We start from the raw sequence: 23,383 nt of genomic DNA on the forward strand, positions 1-23,383 counted from the left end.
TGTCCTTATACCTGGACGTAGGGATGGTGTAGAGTCTAATACCACCCTCTCTGCCTTACATGTAGTTGTGTGGTTGCTTGCAGGAAGCAGTCGCAAAGAGGTGCCACAAGAGCCTTTCTGCTGACTTAAAAGCGAATTGGATTGGTTCCGCGACCTTCTCTGAGTTCATATTTTATCTGAGCCAATAATGGCAAGCGGTCTATAATACATTAATATGAATGTGCGAGCGCACTTTGTTTCTGAGTGACATACTTATCTTGCTCTCTGACAACACAAATACCTGAGTCATTCTTTCGTGAAGTTGAGTTTTAGCTTGAGTTCTCTGATGTTTACCAAAATTAAGTCTTGAAGTGCAGATTTTAATGGAAACCTCATGGTTCCCATTGGGATGCAAGTTAACACAAGTCTGTGAATATTATAATTCCTAATTAATATAACCCATTTGACTCAGGTAATGAAACCACAGCATGAAGTTTTTAATGGTGATTTTAATTGTAATCACAATTCTAACTACCTGCAGGTGAGAAATTACAAGATGAAGAAATTTCTTGATTAACTTCAAATTACTACTAAGTTGGCAATTGTATCTGCAAGTGAAATACAGATATGTCAGTATTTGATCCAGGTTTAGGGAAGGGATCAAAGCAGGTCTGTCTTTCAAATTTTGTATCAGTTTGAAAGCAAAATGAGTAAAGTTAAAGGGTAGCTATTTCTATTAATGGTACCTGTGCCACAGCAAGAAGAGTACAGAAAATTGATGTCCAGAGCAGATTTTTGCTAACTGATACTACTGCAGCAGCGTTTTCACTTGTCTGCAGTAATAAAAAAAAATAAATTGCATCATGTTGCAATTCTTACTTCTGAAAATTTGAGGAAATCGTTGGATGTATTGTAGAAATTAAACACTGGGTAACTTGTCTGGTCAATGATTTAAACTAACTGCTCAGGTCAGGTTGAGTGGCAACTGAAAGACTAAGATACTGTACCTTGGAGTGCATCCCACAACTTTTGGCAGATACACATCCCAAGACTCAAGCCAGAAGTGTGACTTTCCATTAAACGATCTTTTGCAGACCTAGGAATTGCATGAACGCTTATGTGCCTACTTAAAACTTTAGGTTAGTTATACAGCTAAATAATATGTCTTTTGGGACACTGCATCTGTAGAGCTATGTTAAATAACATTAAAGATGTCTCTAAACACCAGTGAGTCAGACCTTGATAACTTTCTTCCAGGTTACTGAAATTTAAATCACTTCAGTGGCTTTTGCTGCAGATTTAAAAAGTGAGGTCCAAGGTTTTAGAGAAAGTTTTTGTGCTTGCCCTAGAATAACACTAGCTTTGTTTTATTGCCTCTCTTTAAGGCAGAGCTCAGGTGTCTCTGCACATTGCTCATTGTTAAATCTATGCAGTGATGGAGACAAGGAGAACTCTGTAGCCTTGCTTGGTGTCAAATTCTTTACTTCTGTGTTTGATCTCTCTGGTATGTCCATGCTGCATACTGCAGTGCAGCAGAGAGACACTTGGGCGAGCTACTTATGAGCTGACACAGATATTGAAAGGCACGCAACAACATTAAAAATGCAGAAGTGATTTACTCCTTTGAGGAGGAATGCAGTTAAGTCTGTGAGGAGCTAGGTACTACCATAGTTAAATTGTTTCCAGCATATGTGTTAGCTTGTTTACAACTAGCTGGGTATCTATCATAGCACAGTTCACAATGTGAATGTAACTTTTAATTTAAAATTAATTATTTGGTATAAACTGAGAATGTTAATTTTTGTCTCTTAAGAGTACTAGCCACCTATGAGCAACCTAATGTAGGCTCTGGATTTTCAAAATACTAGGATAATTCTTCGTGGATAGATCAGATATATTAATTATGGAATGCTGTATTAAAACCTGGAGAAACTGGGCCATCATATCAGTGAAAAAAGATCATGACGTTGCTAGAAATTTGAGGCATCCTGGAAGATGCCTTTTAAATGTTATCTACTTCAAATAATGATATAGTGTAGTTTTCTGGCACTATTGAAGTAGCTTGAAAAATGGTTCATTGCTTCCTTGGGGCTTGACTATTGCTCACAGATTCTAAAGATCAAGAAAAAACAGCACAGGAGAAATTTAAATGGAATGAAAGGTTCTCCCTTTCTTCCTTCCTTCCTTTCTTCCAATCCTTTTTCCTTCCTGTTTTGATTCTCAGGCACCTTCTTTTATTTATTCATTTAATGCTGTATGCTTGAGGCTTTGCAAGACAGAGGCTGTTCTGAGTAGTACTGAAAGGATAAAAAGTTTCCCAATCCCATGCACCCTGTGTCAGAATAATTTCCAGATTATTCAGTTGGAAAAAATATGAAATTACATTTGCATAGCCTGGAAAGTGGGATATGCAAGTTCAAGCGTTCAAGTCTGTCCTGTGTATTGTATTCCTTAGGAAGATATTTGTAATACCTTGGATGTGTGCCTGGACTTTCAGGTTTCTTGTTGATCCGGACTGGGCCTGTCCCCCCACCTCCCTGAAATTTTATCCTGTGAAACTGGAGGTCACTGAGTTTACAAGATTCGGATTTGATAAATTGGTATTCTTTTACAAAGACTTCTGGCAAAAGAAACCAATGAACTCTAGACTTGGTATGAAATATTTTAGGGCTTAGAAAATTAATTTTTCTTACCATAAATTATAATTTTTGAGAGCTATCATTTCATTGAAGCGGTACCATAAGTCATAAAACTGAAGGAGATAAAGGCAACTAGGAGCCCATTGGAAATGACTGTCCAGTTGCAGGACTGTCCAGTTGCAGGACTTTCAGTTGATTGTTGTGTTTCATTAAAATACAAAGATTCTGAAGCAGAAGATTTAAGAACACATGCAGAATGGCTGTATTTTAGCATTAGGCTTGTACAGGCCTCTCAAAGGATGGAATGTAATGCTGCATAGGGAGCCTCAAAGAGTCTGTGGCTGGATTTTCAAGAGTTCTCAGGGTTACTCTGATTCTCTGCTCACATTATTTCCTAACCATGAGCCTATTTGAAAATCTGAAACTTCTGTTGAAAATATTTAATGTGGAGAGACAAGGGAGGAGAATGACTATTGTGCTGCCTAGTCAAAATGACAAACAGCATATAACACATTGCAGTTTTTATGTGTTCTTTGGCAAGAACAACTCAATCTCGTCTACAAAAGCTTATTCTGAAGAAAAACGTTAGATACATTAGAGGCACAGAAGTTTTCACTGCATTGCAGGATAAAATGTAAATATGCCCAGTTGACAGTGCAAGGAGTCCTCAAAGTAACTCTCCGTGCATTGAGATGAAAATTCAGCCCAAAGGGCTTTAGTTTACAGCCAGCTTTATAATATTGCATTTACTATGAACTTGGATTAACAGTACCAAACATGACTGCCTATTGCAATAAGCAGTAAATAGAAATATAGTGTTCTGTATGATTTTGCTTTTCACTTTGCGTGGGATGACTTCTGTCTTGTTGCTAATTTTTCAGCAAAATGGCTATGATATTGTTTCTCTATTTTTTATTTGAACTTCATTAGAATAGGTCTATAACTAACAATGATTGATTCACTATTAATCATTTCGTAAGTTATTTACTTTGTGAAATAAAAGACATCTTTTTACATCACAAAATACCTACTTCTGTATTCTAATGATACTCTATACTTAAGGAAACTATTCAGCTTGTTTCTGTGGTTCATTCCCTTTTTGTGTGAGTTGTTTGTACCTGGAAATTTGATTCGCAGTGCTCTGTCCAGTGCACTGTCAAATGACTGGTGTTGATTTTGGAGAGAATATTGTATGTGCTGCTGGGAGAGTGCCTGGGCATAATATGGGTTGAATTAAATTTGTCAGTAAGTTAATGGCAGTATTTCCTTATAATCTTCCAGCTCTTCTTAAATTAAATCTTTTAATAATCATAAAGCCGATAAATATTTGATTATTTCAGGTCTATGCTGCCATCCAGGAACTGTCATCAGAAGTCTTTCTAAAGTAGATTTCAGATTCAAGCAGAGGTTCTTCTGTCAGCATGTGGGAACAGAGGAGGGCAGATGCGGCTCACCAAGTTGCTTTGAATCATTTATCAGCAGTCCTGGCTAACGAAGGAGATACCAGTTGACTGGAGGTTAGCAAATGTGACGCCTGTCTACAAGAAAGGCCAGAAGGGTGATCTGGGGAATTACAGGCCTGTCAGTTTGACCTCCGTGCTGAGGAAGGTTGTGGAGCAGATCATCCTGAGTGCCATCACACAACACATACAGGACAACCAGGTGATCAGACTGAGTCAGCATGTGTTTATGAAAGGCAGGTCCTGCTTGATTAACCTGATCTCCTTCTATGACAAGGTGATCCGCTTAGTGTATGAGGGAAGGGCTACCTAGACTGTTGTCTACCTAGACTTTAGTAAAGCCTTTGCCACCATTTCCCACAGCATTCTTCTGTAGAAACTGATTGCCCATGGCTTGGATGGATGTACTCTTTGCTGGGTAAAAAACTGTCTGGATGGCCGGGCACAAAGAGTGGTGGTGAGTGGAGTTAAATCCAATTGGCAGTCAGTCAGAAATGGTGTGGTGAGGCTCAGTATTGGGGCCAGTTCTGTTTGTTATCTTTATCAGTGATCTGGACAAGGGGATCGAGTGCACCCTCAGTAAGTTTGCAGACAACACCAAACTGAGAGGGAGTGTCAATCTGCTTGAGGGTAGGAAGGCTCTGCAGAGTGTCCTGGACAGGCTGCATCGATGGGCCAAGGTGAACTGTATGAGGTTCAACAAGGCCAAGTGTCTGGTCCTGCACTTCGGTCACAACAACCCCATGCAACGCTACAGGCTTGGAGAAGAGTGGCTGGAAAGCTGCCCAGCAGCAAGGAACCTGGGGGTGTTGACAGACAGCTGGCTGAATATGAGCCAGCTTGGCCAGGTGGCCAAGAAGACCAACAGCCTTCTGGCTTCATCAGGAACAATGTGGCCAGCACGAGTAGGGAAGTGATTGTGCCCCTGTACTTGGCACTGGTGAGGCTGCACCTTGAATACTGTGCGCAGTTTTGGTCCCCTCAGTACAAGAAAAACATTGAGTTGCTGAAGCGTGTCCAGAGAAGGGCAACAAAGCTGGTGAGGGGTCTGGAGCACAAGTTTTATGTAGAGCAGCTGAGGGAACTGGGGTTGTTTAGTCTGGAGAAGAGAAGGCTGAGGGGAGACCTCATCCCTGTCTACAACTGCCTGAAAGGAGGTTGTAGTGAGGTGGGTGTTGGTATCTTCTCCCAAGTAACAAGTGGTAGGACAAGAGGAAATTACTTCAAATTGCACCAGGGGAGGCTTAGATTGGATATTAGGAAAAAAATATTCACCAAAAAGATTGTCAGGCACTAGAACAGGCTGCCCAAGGAAGTGGTTGAGGTACCATCCCTGGAGATACTTAAAAGACATGGAGATGTGGTGCTTATGGACATAGTTTAGTGATGGATATGGCAGTGTTAGGTTAACAGTTGGACCCATGATCTTAAAGGTCCTTTCCAACCTAAATTAAAGAAAAAAAAAAAAATTCTCTGGGGAGTGGCACGGTTTGCAAGCACACGTAGCTTCAGCTGTGTGGGCAAGTGGTCTCTGAGCGCTGCTGTGGTCACCATTGTGAGGCTGGTAGTCCAGAGAGGCACGCTGCGGGCTCCCAGTTTGCCGCAGATAAAGAAAAGCGCGTGTGCACTGTAAGCAGTACAACGCTATCCCAGAATGGAAAACACTTCTGAAGGGTAACGTAGAGGAAGCTGTTGCTTGTGCCAGGGAGGTTCTTTCCATAATTCCTGGGCTGAACTCCTCCTCATTCTTTTGCAGTTTTGGCTAGGTCCTGAAAGAGCAAGGAAATGGAGCCCTCTGCATCTGACAGAATGACGCTGAATGACATTCAGTGGATGATCCTGCAGGCTGACCTTCCAAGGCTCACCTTGGAACCTCATATCTTACAATAAACACAAACTCACAGGTTGTGTCTTGAAATATTAGCACTATGAAAAATCTGCAAATAACAGTGATTGCGTGCTACATCAGTTAGACATTTTGTGCAGTGGGCAATTATTGTTCAATAAAGAAATCAGAAGACACAAAGCTATTTGTATGTTTCTGAGAGAAGTAGAAAAACATCTACTGGTAAGTGTTGATTAGACCAAAAGGGGGATCTTATTTTCACTCTTTCTTTTTTTTTTTTTTTTTTAATGGTCTAATAGCTAAAATGATACTTTCTACCTTACTCAAATGCATTTGGAAATACGTTCCCACAGTGCCAGAAGTGATTTTATTACATCTGATATGGTTAAAAGGGGTTTCCAGCTTTGTGTGATACAGCTTCCTCTGAAAGTCCCTATGCTCACTTATTATTCTGAATGTTGTCTCCTTTTTCTGGCACTCACCTGGTGATTTATGGTGTGGCCATGACCCGAGAACGCAGTGTGACAGGTCCCTCGGTGATCTGGATGCACCTTGACGTGGAGCTGCTCGCACTCCCATGCTGGTTTTGTGTGGAGCTCTGGGAGATGTTGCAAAGGCAGAGGCGTGTTACCCTGTGTAACTCCGTAGCGAGATCAGAGAAGGAATTCTGTTTGCTTTATCTTCCACTTCCATCCTTCTTGCCTCTACAACAGATTATCTTTTTTATTTCTTTTTTATTTCTTTTGTATTTCTGTTTGTTTGTTTATAAGAAATCTGAATTAAGATAGTAAGAACTATGCATAAGCAGACAAGAAAAAATGAACCCGGTAAACTTTCTTCACGGTGTGTTGGGGTTGGAAGGGATCTTCTGCATATACCTGTAAGAAGTTGTCCTAGAATGAATATAACTTTTGAAGCCAGAATTCCTATAGCTGCTGTTTATAATGTTTCCCTGTGTGGATTCTCATTATTCTAATAATATTATTGAGTTAAGCCTTAAACCTTCCTCTCCACAGAGAGGCTATTTAAGGTCTTTGCCTCTACCCAGCCACCACCTTTTTACCCTTCTTTAATTTTAGTTGAAATTAATCAACAGAAGAAAAGAAATTACAGACATTACGAACACATAAGTCTTTCTTCCTTAAGAAACCAGGCAAAACCCCCTCATTACATGGATACTGAATTGTCAGTGAAAGAATTTGAGTGCTGTGGTCAAATTTTATTACAGAACCCCTGTGCAAATGAGAGTTCTTTCTGAAACTTCCAGAGATATACCTGTTCACTGCTTTCTGTCTTGCACTCTTATGCAAAATGTAGTATTAACATATGTGTCATGGGAGACAGAGAAGAAAACTTCAATACTTCTCTGACAAAGGCCTAAATGTTTTGAATTTAATTTTACTTTCATGGTATGATTTTCTTCCTGTTCTAGAAAAACAGCCACCAGTTTGATAATCACACATTTCTATTCACATTTTACTCACATTTTAATTGAAAATGTTATATAGGAGGGAACTGGCAGGCTTAGAAGTGTGTCTGCTGACAAGGCTGTGGTGGCACTTCAGTCCCCAGTGGAGCTTGCTTTTGCTGTAATTGTTGCTAATGGGCATTCTAGCAAGTTAAGTGGAATAATTAAAATGGCAATTTCAGCCACATATTAAAAAAATATGAAAAGGATACTGAAAAGCCCTTTCCTGTAATGGTTTGCTACTGATGTTACAGCATCTGATCAGCTCTCTGTTCAATATAAACCCTTTACATCTTATTCTTTCAGCTGTCACTTTACAAGTGAAACACAAGCTTAAGACTACCTCCGGGCAAATAGATTTGTATGTTTTACTGTGCTTTTTTTATCCACAAAAGGTGCTGTTAAACTTTTCTGTACTGTTTGTCAACACAATCTTTCCTTAGCAGTTAATCTGATGTACTTCAGCTGTGATCTGTTTAGTTACACAAAACCAAAGATGATTTGCCTCTGGACTTTTTAAAAGGCACACTGGAGCAAATTAAATTATGCTTGTTTTCTTTGTTGAAAAATGGAAAGCACAAAATCCAAAACCTGTAGTATCTTGAATTACCGCAGGACCTGTTTTTGTCATGTTTAAACAAATCCACTGCAAAAGAGCGTGGCTCTCATCAGTATGTCTCTGTAGAGCTGCACCTGTTTTAAAATTAGAAATGGAGGTGGTTTTATACAGACTTTTAAAATTTTATTATTAAAACATTAGGGATGGGAGACAATTTGTACTTTTTCTGAATACATGGATAGTGACATTTAAAAAAATCTAGATTCTACTTATTCCTTCTCTCTTGAAGCTGGTTTTGGCAAGTTATAAACACACAGGCAACAGAACTTCTCACAACATAATTGAGTATTGGAGATTTGTTTAAGCGCCGCAGGTTGAATCCACAGGTTGAAATTCAGTGTAGGACTACCATTCATCTTTCCTTTAAAAAACAAAGAAGGGAATAAAAAACAAAAAACCCAAACCCAGTGATACCCAATCTTCTGTACGTCTGAATTGTGTGTTAAAAAGGACAGTTTGTCTATTCTGTGTAGTAAGTACAGAGTCAATAGTTTTTTTCCTAAGTTATTGCTGGCCAATGAACTTCTTTGTCTTTCTGTGGTTTCATAAAATGCCTGAATCTTAGACAAAAGAGAAGAAAAAGTCAAGGGAAACAATTTTTATCTTAACTGGTAAATGAACTGCAGTGTTCTCGGTATCTTTAGTTAGCATGAAAACAGCCATTAGAATTGCAGATTTTACTATCCGGTTTTTCTAGGAACAGACAAATGTATGATTTGCAATCCTATATAATTATAATATGGTTCTAGAGAACTGTAATTTCTACCAATATCTAGAAATATATAATTTGAGCATAAATTTTCAGTACACTTTATGCAGGGATTAATGGCACAACCTTACTGAGAATTGCACTGCTTAATTCCTTGGCTATCATGCTGGTATTTTATCCTTTCTCTATTTTGAGAGGTCAAATTGTACTGAAAATCTGTAGTATATGACTGGCAAGGAATGCTTGTTGTTTTATATAACTCTTCTTTGGTTTATAAAACATGATTCTTGATTTGCTTAGCAATTATCACATGGTGAAAGAAAAATAATGCTTAACTCTTGTAAGAACTGTTTAAAAAATAGTACATTGGATAAATGCTAAAATCTTTTTTCAAACTAATGCCTTTGGATATTTTTTTACAGTTATGGATGACAGCTGCTTGCCAATTTAAGAAAAAAAAATCTAAAGTCGGCACACCTTTTTAAATTTAATTATCTTATGAATGCTTTATTAAAAAAAAAAAAGCTTACTTTTTGCATGTAAAATGTTTGTGCAAATCCTAGGAGTTTGCAAAAAAATCCGGAAAAGCATCTTATGCTTTTGTCTTTTTTTTTTTTTTTTTTTTCCTCCTCCTTGGTTACTGTTTGATGGAACTGGTGAATATTTGACAAGCAGTTTATAAAACAAAGATAAAAATTAGTGATTTGTTATCAGCTTTTTCTTTTGGTGTTCACCATTTCACATGCTATAAGCTTTTATTTTGCAAATGTTTAGCGATTTGAGGAGGCTCAGATCACAAAATTTATGTTCAGTAGTAACAAGTTTTATTAGTCTGTTCAGGATCACAACCCTAAAAATTAGGTGGTGTGCATGTATCAGATTTATTTTTAATAATCTTCAAATATAGTGATAATGGTGTTCTAGACTTGGAAATGTCTTGCATGGGGAACAGATGGAGGCTCTCATACAGTACTACATGGGCTGTTCATGTGAAGATGTTTTCAAGCCTAGAAAAGTAATTTGAAAAAGATAGTTGCAGTTAGAAATATGAATTAGTTGGGTCACGATAATTAGCTGTTAATTTTCCAGAGATTTTATAGTGTCAACTATAAGCTGTATACTGTAGAGGAGATTTTCAGCTGGAAACCCAAAGCTGTTCAGGGACACCAATTCCCGGTTCTCTGAAATGGCGAGTCTGTATGTTGACTCTTCTGCCACAGCCTTTCCCACAATTCTAGTTTCTTGCTGGCAGCACACATTCTTGCATGTCTTGTACGTGTTGCAGAGCAAAATTTTATGTCTTGAAAGGAAGGACTGCTATATCAATTAACTGCCCAATGCTGAAAGGAGCCAACATTTGAGTCGTACCAGTTGATGATGATAGTTTTCCAAACTGTATTAAAAAAAAAAAAAGCAGTAGTTTTCCAGATTTTCTCTCCCAGTTTTTTTTATATATACATATATCTATGTATATAGTTAAATATGCAGACATACTGTCTTGTCCAGTTATCTGTTTAGATATTAAGCTGCGCAGAGCAGATAATGTATTAGTTGTCATACTTCTCAGTAATTAAATGCTTTTTTATATTTTTCCTTTTATGTGTCACTACAGCAAGGCATTTCACATAGCTCTTTGTAGCTCCACACAATATATTAGGAAGTGTTGAGAGAACAATTCAGAGTAATTATTAGACTAAATAATAACTTCATTGGAGGCAGGTTGAGAGAACTTGATAATCAGTTAGAGGTCGCATTGCTGGGGTATTTTGAGTTTCTTATTTGCTGAAATACTAATGGCATATACTATATCTGGTACAACACTGGGGAAAATCCCGAGGTGTAACTCACTGTCTGTATTGTATACGCACTACCTTCTGTAGTTTCCCATAATTTTCAATTTGTGATGTACACGTGCTTTCTGGTACTGCCCTTGTGAACTAAGTGTTTTTCAAGTGTGCTGCATTTGCCATGAGATTCTGATTGAAGATTTGATTAAAGACTTCCTGGCTTAACATATTAGCTTGGTAGTTGATTTGAACTTAAAGTTTAACACACCGAGTGGATTCATGTGTGCTCATGATTTGTATCAGGACAGATAATTCTAGCTGCTGGAATTTTTCTTACATCAAGAAAGACTGCTGCAATCCTGGAAACAAAAGCTCTGTGTGAGGAAGTATCAGAAATGGAGTCAAAAGATCACAAAGTAGATTTCTATTAACTGCTTGGAGTTTTCTGAGTGAACAGGTATTGGTTTGGATTGTGTTTTTGTGACAGGATTTTGATGATAGAAGTGGGAGACTTAAATAGCTGAAATCTTCCTGTTGTGTGGCACAAGAAGAGCCTGGGCTTGTTCATACTTCCTAATGTCCTTTCCTCCAGCATGCTTATTTAGGTAAAGGGTGCCTCATGATTGTCAGATGTAAGGACAGTGGTCACAAGAGTAGTCAAGAAGTAGTATAGTTAGGACTCTTATGATTCATAATGAAGATGGAAATAAAAATACTCCAATAGTATAATTTAAAACAGATCAAATATTTGTTAATTTATTTGAAATACTTAAAGCTGATATGCTAAACTAGATCTATAAATTCAAATTCGTTAATAGTTAATATTCATGAACACCAAAGATGACTCAAATTGAGTACATATCTTAGTATGCAACAAAAAGAGTTATGTTGCATAACAGTATTGAGACTGTTACTTGATGTGACACTTCCAAGTACTTATAAATGTAGTGAATGTGTTTTACTAGTAAAAGGACTATTTTTTTTTGCCAATTTGAAGCACAAAAATGCACACCAGCATATTTGGGGTTATATAAAGTATCATCAGAATACAGAAATATGGTATAATGGCATAAGTTAGGTTTTTTCTTAAAATGTGTCACAAAGTAGTATTTGTTCCTTTTCCTAATATGACCTATGACACGAGATTCTATACAGTATTATTCCTCGTTATGCTTTTCCCTCCTCCTGTTTATTTATGATTCTATGATTTTCTCGCTACAATTATTTTTACTAGAGAAAGTTGGAAAACAGCACAGGCTGAAATTTGCATGTGGTAGTTCAGCTTCCTTAGCTGGGAATTACACACAGATGTGGAGAAAATAATTTAATGTAACAAAAGGAGAAAAAAGATTATATGCCTTATAATAATGCATACTTTTCTCCACTGGCCATAGAGAATGGTTTATAACAGAGATAATTTTACCAGCTGTGTGCTAGACCTGTTGCACTTTGCCTGTTATCTGACTTCTGTTGGCTCCTTTCCAATGCTACCTTCTTCCAACACAGTGCCTGAACTTAATATATCTTTGAAAGAGACTTACTTGCCAAAGAGAAAGGTGAAAGGTATATCAGAATCGTGTAATAGTTTGGATTGGAAGGGACCTTCAAAGGTCATCTAGTCCAACCCCCATGCAAGGAGCAGGGACATGCCCAACTAGATCAGGTTGCTCAGAGCCTCATCCCACCTGGCCTTGAATGTTTCCAGGAATGGGGTATCTACCACCTCTCTGGGCAACCTGGGCCATTGTTCTACCACCCTCATTGTAAACATTTTTTTCCTTTTATCTAGTCTGAATCTACTCTCAGTTCGAAACCGTAACCCCCTATCCGATTGCTACAGACCCTATTAAAAAGTCTGTCCTTATCTTTCTTAGAAGCCCCCTTTAAGCATTGAAAGGCTGCAATAAGGTCTCCCTGGAACCTTCTCTTCTCCAGGCTGAACAGCCCCAACTGTCTTCATGGGACAGGTGCCTTTGATTGTCTTTGTGGCCCTCCTCTGGACCCTCTCCAGCTGGTCCACGTCCTTCTTACATTGGGGACTCCAGAGCTGGATGCAGTATTCCAGGTGGGATCTCACAAGAGCAGAGTAGAGGGGCAGAATCACCTCCCTTGACCTGCTGGCCACGCTCCTTTTGATGCAGGCCAGGATGTGGCTGGCTTTCTGGGCTGATGACTAAAGTTGTGGAACATAATTTCTTAATAATCTTAAACACCCAGAAAATCTAATAAGAGAGACTTTTTTGGTAGAACTGTAGTTTCAATAGTTTTCAACAGCTTCCTATAATAATATGTAATAATATTGTATTAGTATAGTAATAATGTAATAATATTGACTGGTTATTTTGCATACTAATACATGCTGGTGAGAGGAGAACTTGCATCAGAATTTGCTGATTTATTGCCTTAAAATGATTCATAGAGAAAGCCTGATCCTGAAAAAGTTTTCTTGGACAAAATTCTTTTGGGATTTTCTTTGGTTGTTTGCCCACCTACCCCCTCTGCAGCCTCCATGATACATAACCCATCTCTTTCTTCTCACTCAGTATGCTGTACCTTCTGAGGCCTTCCACGTCGCTTATTTTGGCAGTCAGGCAGGTGGACAGGTGTAGGACTAGAGATCCCAGGGCTGCCAGGGGCTCAATTCTGTAGGTGTTTTATGTATTCTGTAGAAAATTTGAATGCTTTTGGTTTTCTTCCTGATTTAGACCAGATGTGAATTTCAGGATGTCGAATTTCAAAATCTGGAGCTGATCAATGTAGTGCGATGATTTTTCTCTGACCAGCCCTGCCAGCAGCAGGACCCCTGTCCACCACAGCCTTGTGGGATAGAGCCCTCTCCAGTTCTCCAAGGACCAGAATTTTTGAATGGAGGCTAAGAACATGGGATGAGCTTACAGGTCTCTATGATGTCTGCTGCACTGGGAAGCCTTCATGTGTGAATGTCAGTCCTTAAGTGGTTTCCTACATACTGGATAGTGTACCCTAAAGGAATCTTTCACTGTGCAATGCCACCATATGATGGCCACCATATTTGCCTTCACTGTAAACTCCTAGAGGAGTGGATGACTTAAGTAATTAGAGGGACTGTCTTTCACAGGACAGTCATTAATACTGTAGTCTTATTAAAGTAAAAGCTCCCATACTGGTTATTTGCCACTGCTACTCAGTAGCTGTTTGCTTCATAGCTGCAAAAAACTCTGACCGTGTTGTAAAGTTTTTCTGCCATTTCCTACGTCTTGAGAGTGGATTCCACTTACCCACCTTTGGTTGCACATGGAAGGAAAGGGAAGAGATTAGCTGGTTGTTTACTCACAATATCATCTTTTTCAGAGGGAACTGATAAATTAGAAAATATGAAATGTGTAAGTTTTAAAAAATTATCTTTGAATACTGTAGACATTACCATGTTTTAGAAAGGAGTGAATACCTCTGTCTCCTTTAAAAAAAAAAAAGGGCCAGGGTGAGGGGAAGTCACTATCCCAACCTTATTGTTACTATGCTTTTCTAGGATTGTATCAACCTGTAAGACTCATCAGAAAAAGTGTCTCTTTTGTGCAGGTGCTCTATATGCACATGTGAAAACAATTCTCTGTCTGCAGGAGTTTATCATTAAAAAGCCCAATCTGAAAGGATTTATATACATGCATCTTGTTACGTTGTGTGAAATTAGTGGGAACACTTTCATGAGATTGAATTAACATTGCTTGGGGTCAGGACCCAAGTATGTGGTTCAGACTGTGTGGAATACCTCAGCTGCATAGAGTGCTTTTAGAAATAGTGACTTAGTTTTCTTTATTGCATACCTAGGCCAAATGGGTTTATTACTTTTGCCAGCCATCAACATCTTGCCAATCTTGAAGTCCATATCATGTGCTCAGGCACTAGGATCTGACAAACTCTTTTTTCCACTGAAAAATGTTGTCCAGGATTGTCAAAATTTGCTACTTTTATAGACTATAGCTACAGAGAATGAACTCAAAACAAAATGAAAAATCTACTTTCTTCAGTTCCAACAAAAGAGTACTAGACTGAATTATAAAGATAGTATGTGTGGGGGGGAAAAGTGACAAAATATTTTGTTTCAGGGTTAGTATTTATAATGAAATTACATGTCTTCCCTTAGAAACTGTATTCCATTGAAACTGTAAAACCACCCATAAAAAGGAAGAAGGAGCTTGGCTGTTTCACTTTACTGACATCTCCTATCAGAGTTGTAATTCTTACTGTATTTTTCTTCAGTTTTGATTATGAAAGCAGCTAAGGGAAACTGCATAGTCTCTTTTGCCATCACATTTTCATTAAATGGATAGCTTAATTTTACTATTCCTTTAAAAATCTAATAAATACAGCTGTATCTTTTTCTTGTCCTAAACACATAGGAAGGCAGTGGAATCTGGATTACCTCAGATACCATCTCTTTCAGCAGCAGCGTTATTTGATGTACATATTTGTGCCTGTGTTCACACGCCTACTGCAGGGAGAAGCCTTGCGGAACACCTGCAGCATTGACCCTATCATTGGGATCAGTGGTTTGTTTGTTAAATACTGCATGATAAGACTGTTATTTTAAAGGCCAACATTCTTTTTTTAGCTTAGCTACTGTACCTGTAATGCTTCATTTTTGCATCGTAAAGGTGTTTCCAAGGGGAGTTAAGTCTTGTTAATCTTATTTTACAGGTGTCTTGGATGATTATGCTGTTTGATGTAACAATAACTGATCCAGTGTGCTCCCAACTTGACAAAACCATGTTTCATAGAACAGGTATTAGAGAAGGAGGGAAAAGAGCCAGCAGTCATCTTACACGAGTTTTCTCTTGATCACAGTGATTCACAGTCTTTTCCATATTGCAATGACAGAGGCCTGTTCTAGGTGACATCTTTTACCAGGGCAGCAGTACTGGAATGGAAGAGTCGCTGTGATCTTCTGAGGTCTAGAAGGAGAACTCTTGTTCTGCAGTGTTTGTGTAAGTGCAGTCTCCTTATCCAGACAATACTTTTCCCTAGTTTCTGCTCACTTAATTTACTATTTATTGTGGTTGAATGCTTTGTACATGAACAGGTTGGTTTTGTTTGTGCATGTATCTTACTGTTTTAATGATTCAAATTGGTTGAAGTTTGGTACTGAAAGAGAAATCAGGCTGACTGTCAGGGCTGGATCCTTCCTGAGGCTGGCAGCGATGCATTTTCAATAAACCTGTTTCCTGAAAGTCACATCATTTGTCATCTGGATCCATCTGCATTGCAGGTAGTGTATCTCGAGGTCAGGGTTTGGTTTTTTCCTTCCCAGTTTGCTCCTACTCAGGCACTTCTCATCGATCCACTTTAAATATAATTTTAGCGTTACTCACATAATACGCAAAGGTTATTGTGTATTTGTGTTCCATTATTTGTGTTTATTAAATTCACGTCTCTCTTTTGGAACATAGATTTTCTTTCTAACATTGCATTCAGAGTTTGTGTACATTGAGGGAGGGCAAGAAATAGCCCAGCCATCCACTCTTCCCTTAGGTGTTATTTTCATTACCTGCAATTTACTGCTGTGTGCTGTCTTATTCACCTCTGTGTAATTGCACGGAATGAATCTGTACAAATATTAGTTCAACTGATCTTTCCAGGGCAATGGTGACAGCTCTGTAGTTTGGGTTATTTAAAACATGCAGTGTGCTTTAAGGAATAATTTTGCTTTTCCTCTCATTAGATCTTTTCCTGGCTTCTTACCATCATCTCTGAAAGCCGTCATCCTAGACAGTTCCGATCCTGAACTGTAGTTTCTTTTTCACAGTGACTTCAGTTTTGTTCTGGAAGGTGAATAGCAGTTTTCTGATTGAACTCAAAGCTGAGTCTGAATAATACAAAGCATATCTACAGTATCTGTAGAGCTCCTGATGCTCCCTTCCGCACTGACAGTCTGTTCGGCTGTTTGCCCTTGGCCTGTAGTGCACTCATCTTCCAATATGTTTTTACCTGACTCTGATAATGATTTTTTTTCTAAAAAAACTTACTCTGAGTGAAACATTTAGAAGACTTGATTTCTCATATACCCCTGAGTCATAACAGTTGGAGATCTATTTTGATGAACTGTGCTATTTAGAAAAAAAAACAGTTGTGTGGTCATGCTAAGGATTTGGCTGAAGTTTAGCTAAACAATTATTTCCATGGAATTAAAAAATTATGAAGATGTGCTTCTGTTGTTACATTTTCTTTCAGTTACTCTGCCATGTAGCTCAGTTGGGACATTGATGTTTTAGTTCTATGTGACATCCAAAAAGAGGGCACTATTCACAGAGAATGGAAGGGACTCCTGGAGTTCTCTAGTCCAATGTCCTGCTCACAGCACAGTCAACTGCGAGGACAGCCCAGGTTGCTCAGGGCTTTATTCGTTTGGTCTTGAAAATGCCAAGGATGGAAACTGCACAACCTTTCTGGACTGCCTGGTATTAGAAGACTGTGATTAGGTCTCTCCAAAGCTCTCCCTTTTCCAGGTTGAACCAGCTCCCTCAGCCTCTCCTCACAGGACAAGTGCTCCAGCTCCCAGACCTCCTCAGTTACCCTCCTTTGGTCTTGCTCCAGTTTGCCTGTATTGTTGCAGGGGACTCTTCCTTCCCAGGTGCAGGGCTTTGTGTTTGTCCTTGTTAAATTCTGTAAGGCTCCTATTGACCCATTCCTCCAGCCTGTCAGGGTTCCTCTGGATGGCAGTCCTGCCCTGAGTACATTGACTGATCCCCCCAACTTGGTGTCACTTCCAAACATCATAAGAGCGCACTCAGTTTTCTCCTCCAGATGGTTGATAGAGATGTTTTCTTTTGCCTCGTGCAAGTGCTTATCATGTGACTCAAAAAGGATGGAAGAGAAAAAATAATTACAAATGTGTGTTCTGCATTGACTTACTGGAAAAATATGGAGTGCTAAGAAGATTTTTATTGTTCTTTTTAAATCCCCAAAACAGAACTGTTGGACAGGCATAATGAGTGTCATAGATCTTAAGGTACAATGGACATTTAGATAAAACTGACTGAAGCAAATAGGACCAACAATTCAGGAAGCTCTCGTTCATTTACTGATTTTTAAGCTAATTTGTCAGCTAGTATTTGAAAAGAAAGTAAAGCATTTGGTTCTATAATTATTTGTGCAACTACAAATTCAATCTCTGCTTTCAGCCATCTGCCCTGCAGGCATTACTTTTAGTGCCATTTGCATCATTGGCGCAGTATATGATCCTCTGCATCTTCTTGTGTTTTGTGTCTAACTTGGTCCTGGTAATTCTGATACAAATATTTGTGTTCATATTTCTGCCTTTTTTTCCCCTATCCTTTTGCCTTGTCTCTTTTAGTCTTTTTAAGGGTCTTCAGAATAGCTGCACGGGCAGGGGGGCAATGCTGTATTGCCAGACAGGCATGCTTGTATTTACTTTTTGAGATTCACAGCGAAACAGTTTTTGTTCCTGTGAAGCTTCTCATGAAGAAATGCAGTCTCAATTTCTGCAGCAGTTCCTGGTATCTCTGCTTTACTGGTCAGTTCAGTGGTAACCGATAGGTGTACCAGTAATGGTAGGTTATTGCTCTCTCTGCTGTATGGAGATGGCATCGGAGAAATCCAAGAGCTTCTGCTGTTGCTCCTGTTAGCAGTAGAAGTGCAAACTAAGGTAGAATGTCCTTGGGCTGCTCCTCAATGAAAAAGATGGCTGGACTTTTGCTTGCTTAGATGGCCCAGGAAATAAGTTATTCATTTTACCATACAGATGGTAGCTGGAGATTGTACTCTAAATCAGATGACTGAGCAACTGCTTTGGGGTCAGAAAACTGTGATGTTTCCTAGCATGAGGGGAGCCCTCGCAGTCCTTCAGAGAGATTTGTTTCATTTAAAAGTCTTTGATTAGAGTGTGTATCTATATAACGTTCTCTCAAGAGGCTTCTGGTGCACTGAGCTTATGGTGTACATGGAGGCGCCAACCTTGTTTTGTGGGGACTTGCAAGGTGGGATTTTACTGAACTGTGGAGCATGGCTTCAGCCTGCAGGTCCCTGACCCTGTTAATGGGCTTTTACAGTAGCATTTCATCAGGGCTGCTGGAAAGCTTGTTCCTGAAGGCTTAACAGTAACATTATCCAGAGTGGCTGGGTTTTATGAAACTACGGAGGCTTTATGGAAGTATACAGATTATAGATAAGTGTAATTGGGTGAATATGACAGATGGTATCCAATAAGCCAAGTACTATCTCTTTGCAGGAAATTTATTTCATATATTTTTAGAGACTTTGTAACATTCAAATGGCACACTACACCCATTCTTGTCCTTTTGAGTCAGCCGTGCTCTAGAAGATCCCATAACATGCGTCTCTTTACACAGCAACATACCAGCTTTCTTCACTCAGTTTTTTCCATGCGCTCTTGCTATGGTCTTGAAGATTAGTCTGGTATGGTGTATTTTTTATTTTCTTTCTGTCTGATTTGATCGTCCATTGTTTTTGAATTGCAGTTGACGATATGGCAGAAGAAACTCAAGATGAAAAGATCTCCTCTAATTTTCCATTGCTTCTGGTTTAGTGTTGTACATGGGAGCAATATTTTCTTACCCAATTCCACATATTTTTTATAATGTGAAGTATTTGTTTCAGGGATTTTCCCTGAGTATATACATTTATTTTGCTTGTGCAAAGGTCCCTAATTTCGCGTAGAGTTTTTGGGTGCTGCTGTTAGTAATATATTATCATGAAGCAGCAGAAAGAGAAAATGCAAGGTGACATGCTAAACTGTATGAAAGTTTAGTGATAGTATGTGTCTTTGCTTGTTGACCAGGAACACTTCTCACTGCAATTAGAGCTGGGCTGCAGAGATGTGATAGATAAAGATTTTGGGCCCTTGTCCTGGTAAAAATTTTGTCATAGAAAATGTTCTTTTATGAAGCAGTGTCAGGAGGAAACAAAAACATTGCCTCATTTGTCAGGCAGAAACAATAGAGGTGCTTTACTGTGTCAGACTTTTTCTTTAAAAAATAAATTACTACATGCATCTTGCACATTCTAATTGAAAGCATTTATTCTTAGTTCTTTTTTCTTGCAATGGCTTATTGAAATGTGGGCAGTTTGCATGTTCAAAGACTAAAGGTGAAGTACCTGCTGTGAGATGTGTTGTTTGAATTAAGACTTTTCTGATTTTACTTAAATTGAAATCAGTCAATGTGGAATTAGAGTAAAATGTAGCAAAATATTGATTTACAGAATCTTCTGCCCTCATCTCAGAAGTAAATTGTGGAGCTTCACGTAATCATGAAGCTTCATCCTTAAAACCTGATTGGTCTTGGGTTTCTCTCTGATTTTTAGGGAATACAGACTATGAGGAGCTTAGAATACTAAAATTCTTGCTTATATTTTTGTCTTCATTGTGACATGCAGCAGTATAGAAAGCCTGGATATTTTTGTGTAAATTTAATTTAATGTTGAAAATTTTTCTGTAAAATAGATTGTGTCTTTAAAAAGTGGTATGAAAAGTAATACTTTCACAAAAAGGTGATTGTTCATTTAATATATTTCCCTTTAGAAATTAGGAGGTGGGGGATATTTGACTCAAATGCTGTGTTTAAAATTTGAAAATAATGTTATCTAAATTTAATACTTCAGTCCCTGTGGCCTTGGTCTGGGCTGCTAATATGAATCTTTACAATATACAGCTACAGGCTTAACTTCTTAAGCCCAACATCCAGTAGGCTCTAATGGATGGATTGCTCGAGTTGTTTGTAGATGGGTGGGTCTTCCCTGGATAATTATCTGCAAGGAAATGTATACAAGCTTTGATTTGTTAACTGAATTTGGAGTAGGCTATTACTGCAGACCTGAAGCGCTGTTTAAAATATTAAATATAGTTAAAATTGCTTTTTGTTTTAAATGGATTAAAGCCGTAGCCAAGATGACAGGTGGATACATGATACTTGATCAAATGGGAGTAAAAATGAACTTGCTGCATCTTCAGGATGCTTCAGCGCGCTCAGCAGATTGCTAATATATATGCATTCTCTTCAAAATTCAATTTTCATGAATTATAAAGTTATATTTCTTTATTAAGACTGACTGAGTTCCATGCTACTGCTGGGATTATCTAGCATCACATCAAAGATGTAGGCAGAATTGTTCTAACCACCTTACTCTCTATGAGTTTATTTCCTGTAGTGGTCCTGCTATGTTACAGCCATAGTTTTTCCACTGTGCTTGGCCTTTAGTCTCTGACCATCCGAGTTATTTGGACCACTGAGCAACAAAACCATGACCACTTCTGAAACTGGGCAGGATGAGCTGGGTCCTCACCATGTGCATGACTCTTCCAGAGGAAAGAACAATTGATTTCTGTTCTTTTCAAAGACCAGGAAGGGCAAAGGCTGTGCTTCTGCTGCTAGAATTTAGTGTTTTCCAAAGAAAGAAAAGGGTAGGTTCTCTGGATTTCAGCTCTTGGACCCTGGACCATCTGTCAGAGTGCATGGACTGCCAGATTCTGTGGCAAGATCATCTGCTAAATCTTTCTGCAAGGCTTCACTGAAGTGTGAGGAAAAAGAGTCAGTGGTGGTTACACACTTGCATCTCAGAGTCTACTGCAGATGTTTTTCAATGCAGCAAGAGCAAGGACCTGATGGAATTGCTATGGAAACAGAGCTTATTTTCTTTATTTGTTTATTTATTTATTAAAACCCTGATGCCTCTTAATGGCAAATCTTGGGAGTCATCTAGTCTCAGGAGAGTTCTTCCATTGAAAATCAAGGAATGTGACGTATCGCTTGCTCATCAGCAATTCCAAGGTCCACTAGTCCTGTAGAAAATACTAACAAAGTACAGAGTCTCAAACTGAAGTGCTCTGCTATCATAGCAGAAGAATATATAGGCTAAATTGGATCCTCTTTTTTTTCTTGAGCTTGCATAAGCATTATTTAGGCATCAAGAGAGGACAAACCTGCAGCTTCTCAGTGATACTGGCATTGAGTAACTTAGAAGAGTTGGTGGTAATGAGGCCTTTCTTACACTGTGAAGGATTCAGAAGAGTGCTGTGACTGTCTGGTGGGGGTAAGGCATTCTCATGCAAGTCCAGTAGTCTGGAGTGGGAGAGAATTGTTGAAATAACTGTATTCTACTGAACTTCGGTATCAGTGAAGAAAGCTGGAGTTCAATTTTAGTTGTTGAATGTTACAGCTTCAATAATGCAAGGCTTGTAGTTAATGCATATTTACAAAAGGATTGTGGAAAACTACCTAGAACTTTATAAAGAACTTTATAAAGTTCTAGGACCTGGAAGTTCCAGATGAGTTTGCTGGTTTTCAAAGCATGCTGGTCTTGGTGTCAGCTTTGATTGCACATATTCAGAGACTTTAAAAACAACATCTTGCAGTAGAAGGGCAATATGGAGAGATGTTTTGGTGTTACGGCATCCATACTTTTTGGATGGAGTTTCTTTTTTTTTTGGCAGTCCTTTGCTGTGTCTGATAGTTGCTTTGCATGCATGGAATGTTGAATAAATGCAAATCAAACTCTTCCTCTGACTGGTGATTTCTGTGGTGTTACTTAAGCTGCCATGTTTACTGGGGTTAGAACTTGACCGAAGACATTTTCTGGCTCTCTTTTTCCATGCAGTGTATTATGCTGGGAACATATGTGTAATGGGAAAGCAGAGGAAGCTAGAGTCATCTGGAGCACTTAGACATCTTGTCTGTGATACAGAATTTTTTGCAATTAGGGTGGTGGAACACTGGAACAGGTTGCCCAGAGAGGTGGTGGCTGCCCCATCCCTGGAAACATTCTAGGTCAGGTTGGACGGGGCTGTGAGGAACCTGATCTGGTTGGAGATGTCCCTGCTCCTTGCAGGGGGGTTGGACTAGGTAACCTTAGAAGGGCCCTTCCAACCCTAACAATTCTATGATTCGTGAATTTAGAATTAGAGCCAATGCAGCATAATACTGAAAACCATTATATTAACATAAAGATAATTACTGAATTGGTGGCTTATGGGAATGTCTGAGAAGTGTATATATAGCTCATTTAACATATCTGAGGGAGTTTAGCATAGTCTGATTTACAAAGCAGAAGATGAGACAAGAGATCAGAGTTTTCTCCGTAGCTGTGCAAATAACTCGTGGAGTGGAGCAGTATTGGCTCTTGACCTCTCTGGGTATTACAGCTGAGTATGCATTGCTGCCTCTGCACTTCTTATGGTCTGTATTAGCATTATTACATGGTTTTGGCTTTTTTCAAGTATTGTCTTAAATGAGGAGGATTCATTCAGGCTATTAAGCTTGAAAGTTTATACTTGGGCATCTTTTACTTGATTGTTTGGCCAAAGATATCTGTTTAGATAGTTCTGCCTTCTAGCAGTGCAGCTAATATGTTTTGCACTTGTAGTGAAGCACTCTTCAAAAAATGTGATATTATATACCATGGAGGAATGCATGGTATATATTCTTTTTAGAATTTGTTTCTGTAATTTATCAAATTAAGAATGCTTGGTGTAAAGCAGGACATTTTTGTGAGTGTGAGGGTTTTTTTCCTTTAATTTTTTTGTGGACTATGAGTAATGTATTAGAGACTGTGTAATTTCATACTCGATGTACTTGAACAGCATAGCTTTATTCTCTTCATACTCATAACCTGAGTATAGATTGTAAAAGACTGAGGCTAACAATAATGCCTAATTATAGGTCTTTGATAATGCCAGCATTGGTAAGGTGGCATTCTGCATGCCTTTATTAGCTGTCCTATTTAACTCTACTGTACTGTTATTGTCTCCTAAAGAGTATATTTTAAGGAAAGTCACATTTTTTAATGACATTTCCCTTACAATTTAGTTGTGTATAGGTCAGAATCCAGGTTTGTTTGTCCTGGATTTTTTCTTTTTTTCTTTTTGAA

At 38.6% G+C, this 23,383-nt stretch overlaps 1 protein-coding gene across 4 annotated transcripts in view; it reads left to right on the plus strand.

Annotated features, from left to right (window-relative positions):
• TUB (TUB bipartite transcription factor) overlaps positions 1 to 23,383 on the plus strand; it is a 173,292-nt gene that overhangs the window by 95,844 nt on the left and 54,065 nt on the right. The window lies entirely within an intron of this gene.

This window comes from Chlamydotis macqueenii, chromosome 5 (genome assembly GCF_036417535.1).
Source record: "Chlamydotis macqueenii isolate bChlMac1 chromosome 5, bChlMac1.mat, whole genome shotgun sequence".
Taxonomy (NCBI): domain Eukaryota; kingdom Metazoa; phylum Chordata; class Aves; order Otidiformes; family Otididae; genus Chlamydotis; species Chlamydotis macqueenii.